Source organism: Ananas comosus, unplaced genomic scaffold, assembly GCF_001540865.1.
Source record: "Ananas comosus cultivar F153 unplaced genomic scaffold, ASM154086v1, whole genome shotgun sequence".
Taxonomy (NCBI): domain Eukaryota; kingdom Viridiplantae; phylum Streptophyta; class Magnoliopsida; order Poales; family Bromeliaceae; genus Ananas; species Ananas comosus.
Window position 1 is genome coordinate 1,659 of NW_017890686.1, and position 5,631 is coordinate 7,289.

The following is a 5,631-nucleotide window of genomic DNA, read 5'->3' on the forward strand; positions in this document are numbered from 1 at the left end:
AGTAGTAGAAGCCCTGCTAGAGAAAACAGAAAGCCTAAACAAACTGAGTTTCATATACATAGCAAATCTCAAAATACAAAGCTACTGCACTGTCGAGTTTAATCACTAGACATAAACTGTGAAACAAAACACTACCTGCAGTAGGGCACCTTCTACGCCTCAGCACGGTCGCGGTAGGCTCTACTTCGGCAACGCTTACCATCGATCCTGCATACGCGGAAGGCGCAGCCCAGCGATAACGGTTGGCCTCTGGCAAAACAGGGGTTAACAACTGGCCGTGAGAACTACCTGCTAAAAACAAGTAGTCCCTCAAGTGAAAGATGGTACGCCAAAAAACATCGGTCACCCATTAAGTCTACAGAAGGTGCAGCCAAGAATAGCGAAAGCAGGAATAAACAAAAAAATCACGACCATACAAACTGACTATACCTATCATTGCTCTTACACTAACCACACTGCTAGAAATGTCAAATCTGACCCAATCAATCGGGATTGCTTAGACATACCCGCTCCCTTGGGACTGTGAAACACCCCGTCCCTGCACCAGTGTGAATTTTCAGGCTCTGATCCACAAACTCGCGTCGTGAGAAGAGCAAAGGTCCAACGCTGAGCGACACACAACGCGAAGCACCAAAGCCTGACTCCGAGAGTGGCACTCGTGTGCGCCTACGCCCAACCGAGTAATTGCAGCGTATCTCTGTCGAGCCTCAATCAGGCCTCCAATAGCCAAAGTCAAGTGAACAGGTCAAAACAGGTCTACAAACCAAACATTCGTGCCAATCGGCACAATCTGCTGACCAAAACAAGATAGAATCTGGTCCACCGCTAACTCGACGGACCCAACGACCCGAAACAGCCTAAAACTCTGTGAAAAATAAGTCGATTCCAGAGACGCGTAAATGCCTGTAAATCTACCCCAGGTATCCATCACACTGATACTGCAACGATAACCAAATCGAATCAACGCGCTCTTAGAGCTAAATGCTGGTGTTTAAGCCATATGACGGGTCAAAACAGCGGGTTTTTCCTAAGTTCAATTTTCAAGTCCACAATCGATTAATATACAACATTATTCAGCATGCCTTTATTTCACATACATTGCAAAATCTAATCGATGAATTTAAAGCCATGATTGTACAAAAATCGAGCTAATACAGTCGACTAAACATGCACTTAGGAGCGAAACCCGATGCATTACACCACCTCTAGTGCATTCCTGGCAGCAAAAAGGTCTCGGATCACAAGCTAACACTGCCTGGAAACACCTCCAAACAGCAACAAAGCCCCTCAAGATCTGGATTTACAATTCACCCAAAATCCAATAGAAACACAATTTACCGAAAATTTCGAGCACTTAAGCTTAATTATCTCAATTCCAATGTTCAATCACTAATGATCTCCAATCGGGTGAGGACGATCCAATCCAGCCATTACTCGAGGTGATCAATCTCAGGTCGCAAAAATCTCGAGCTGCCAACAAAGATAGCACTCAAGACAAAGCTCAAAAAATCCATTTTAGCATCAAACTCAACAGCCGCTCAGAAACGCTTCAGCGACCAAGCCCCTAACCTCAACCAAATCGTGCCAATCAGGGCTTCGGTTGGATTCCTCTTGGTGTCTAGAATCCAGCAAACCAAGATTTTCGTCGAAATCTACCTTCCTATGTCGCGCACGAGCCAAAACACTGGGGTCGGCGTCGAGAATAACTAGCATTGACATCAGCACCTTGCAATTCTTGGAGAGGTGGATCTTGATGCAAATTGGAAAGATTGGAGGGATTAGGGATGAAAATTCTAAGTGCTCTGTGAAGAACAGGTAAAAGAGCTCAATGGGGACGTATACCAGGTATTTATAGGCTACTGGAGAGATAAGATAAGCCCCAAGAGAAACAGCTGCAATCCAGTGCCCCTACAGAAACGGGCATTTCCGGGCGCCCGGAACCATGTTCTGGGCGACCAGAACATCCCGACTGCACAAACCGGGCTCCTCGGACTCTCCACTCGCGGTGTGCTGCGCCCGTAAATGGCTCCGGCGGAACTCACCTACCGCCCTGCCACGCGTCGAAGCAAGCGATATTCACGATTTCGAATTTCCGGACCCACATCTGGGCGCCCGGAACATGGGATCCGAATTGGCTTCCAGTTTCAGTTAAATTCAACACTCAGTTCTGGGCGACCCTAAACATGTTCTGGGCACCCGAATCTGGCAAAACTCCAGTTTTGCCTATTTGAGTGCGTCGAGTCCAATTCTGCATCCAATTCGTGCAAAATTGACTCCGACTCAGTCCGACACTCTCCAGAGATGTCGACCAGTCACTAATACTGAAGCCAACCCTATCCAAAGGTCAAGAACACTACACTATTAGCTAACTTGGCACAATATAATTAATTTGTGACATATTATATACTTTGTTCATTTTTTTAAAAAAATGAACTTAAAATATATGAAACAATCAGGTTTCGAACTTAAGAGTTAAGACTTCAGATATCAATCACCAAGCTCTTTGCTACTTGCGCGAAGGACAGCCCATCATATTATTACATATGTTATATCTTTTACAACTAAGACTTTTTTTGCGAATTAATAAGGTTAAAAACAGGTGGGCCACATTGAGCTTGGATCCGACTCGAGCCTGACCCATCCGTACAGTTTTTATTTGTTTGAAAGTGGGAGCAGAAAGTTGATCAATCCAAGAAACAAAAAGGCCAAAAGACATGCCTGTCGGCCCAAGCCAATTATAACAATCCTGTGCTAGTCACATATCACTTTTCTTTCTCTTTTTTCACTTTTCTTTTTTTGAGAAATGCTTTGGGTCCCGCACATTCGAGTATCCCAATAGATTGTTTTTTTTTTTTTTTTTTTTTTTTTTTGAGAGATAAATAGCACGCTATCCGCTTCGTTTATTTCATTAAGAAATAAACTTAGCTGAAAATGTGAATCAACTAGAATTCGAACTAGGGACCTCGGATACCAACCACCAAACCCTTTACCACTTGCTTTAGGGACGGTCGGTCCCAATACATTGTTAAATTGTTGGCATATACATGTGAAAGGATTAAGATTTAAGATTTAGGGTGTGATGCTGATACTCTATTTTTTTACTGGTAAACTTTAGTTTGTTCGCTTATGATTTAGCACATTCTTACTTTACAATTCGGTTGTTCAAAATATTACATTTAACTATTTAATATTTTGTTTTTGATTCTTTATAAGGTTTTATTGTTAAACATAATAGTAAAGTTATACTTTTGTTGTCCGCGGAATGGTATACTACCACATTTTACCATTCTACGATATGTATTTTTACCACCCTATGGTTTGCGAAATAGCTCAGTTTACTATTCTATTTAACAGTAGATACTTAGGATGAACTTAAAAAAAAAAACTTTATTTGTTAAGTACAATTTCTTGAATCGCGCGAAAAAAGCACTAAATCACAAGGGGCCAAATTGAAATTTAGTTTTTTTTTTTGTTTAATTAGGATTCTATTTGAAATTGCCAAAAGAATACTTTACAAATAGTAAAAAAATTGATAAAAATATTTTATTTATGTTCATAAAATATATTATGTTATGTAAGTCACTTTGTTTTGAATAGGGATGTCAACGGGTCAGATTCGAGACGAATTTTTAAAAATCTGAACCCGACTCGAAACCTGAAATCCGAACCCGTACCCGAACCCAAACCCGAAAATCCGAATCCGAAATAATTATTTTTTTTTTCAATATTTCAAAATATATTATATTAAATCTAAAATTTTAAAATACAAATTAAAATATAACATCAAATTTTTAATTTTTTTCGGATACAGTCAAAATCTATATCCGTATCCATATCCGTCGGACTTTATTTTTGATATTCATATCCGAAACTATATCCATTTAGCATAAAAGAAATTCACTGTATTCAAATTCGGAGTCAAATAAAATTTTGGATATCCGTACTATTGACATCCCTAGTTTTGAGCACAACTGTAATGTTTATAGTTCCATCTGAGAGAGATGAAAAAGTATTACTCAACATAAGTTTGCTTTAGTTCTTTTTATTTAGCCTATTAATTAATATTAGATTGTCTCCATCACGAAACGGTCCAGAACCCTAGATTCAAACATAGGGTCCTCTGCTCGAGTCCTTTCTTAGATTTTCCATCATTATTATAATATGCCAAATGCCTCCTACTGTTATTATTAATTAACTGCACTGTTCATGGACCCAATGATTATATAGAAATGTTGTATTGGTTGGAACTTATATGGAAGTGTTGTCCCCTTTTTTTTTTTCCATAAAAGCGCTAGTAATTAATTTACTCATCAGATTTATCTATCAATTTTTTATTGTGATAAGAATAGAAACCTTTTAGATAGATGTAACAATCTTCTACAATAAAGTTCATTTCATCTCTCTGCCATAATAAAAATTGCAAACTTTTTATCTGACGAACATTTAAAGACCTGCCAAGATATACTACCTCTGCAAAGATGGACCAGTCTACCTCAATCCTGCTAACTTGGATCTGCTGGCCATCGACGACTTAGTGCAAAACAGAGAGATATTTTTGGAAAAATAAAAAATTATATCACTCAGAGAAAATAGAGTATAATATTTTTGGAGTTTGGGGCTTGAGAATGGCTTAAGGCTTAACACTATTTATAGGCTTCTTGCCACTAGTACAAAAACAATCTCTTACGAGAATCACTTGTTGGAGAAAATAAGCGATCTCTTACGAGAATCACTTGCTGTGATGCTTTGGGTTGAATGAATGCTCAGGGATGGTAGTTGAAAAACTTCTATTCCTGACAATCTCCCCAACCTACGTACCACGCAGACACCCTCGCGCGCCTGTGCAAGTCTTGGTCTGGATATCCTCGCTTGCAGTTAGCCGTGCCTTCACGCACAAGCAGCCTTGACCACTGCTATTGCAATCCGTATTTGCCTTCGCACCAGTTCCAAGTAGGGCTGGCAAATGAGCGAGCCGGCTCGCGTTCGACTCGCGTTCGACTCGATATTTGGTTCGCTCGAGCTCGACTCAAAATTAAATGAGCCGAGCTTGAACAAAAAAAAAAGGCTCGAAATTCATTTCAAGCCGAGCTTGAGTATTACTCGGCTCATTCCAATTAGGCTCGAAAAGTTCGAAAAGCTCGAATATATATATAGTAGAGCTACTATGCTATCGAAAGTATAGAAATCTGGTACTTTCGATTTTTTGATTCTTAGATCAATCCATTTAATCGTTTCTTATCTTTGGATTAATATTATTATTACCTTGTAGGGACCACTCAATTCTAAGAGTATTATTTAATCCTAGGGGAGACCGCAATTATCCAAACCATACAATTTTTAATCAAAGGTCAAAAATTCAAAAACATCAAATCCTCTATATTTTCGCTAGCATTGTAGTTCTACACTATATATATATTAAAATATATATAAATATAATATATTTTAATTATATATAGGCTGAGTGAATAATCTGAGTCTAGTTAAAATTGGGCCAATATTGGCCCATAAAGACAAATCTAATAGACAAATAAAAGAGCAAAATTTTACTAAATTTATATATTTTTTCTTTCTTTCTTTCTTTCTTTCACAGAGCTCTAAATTTTCAATATGTTTCTCTCTTTCTCTTTTTCT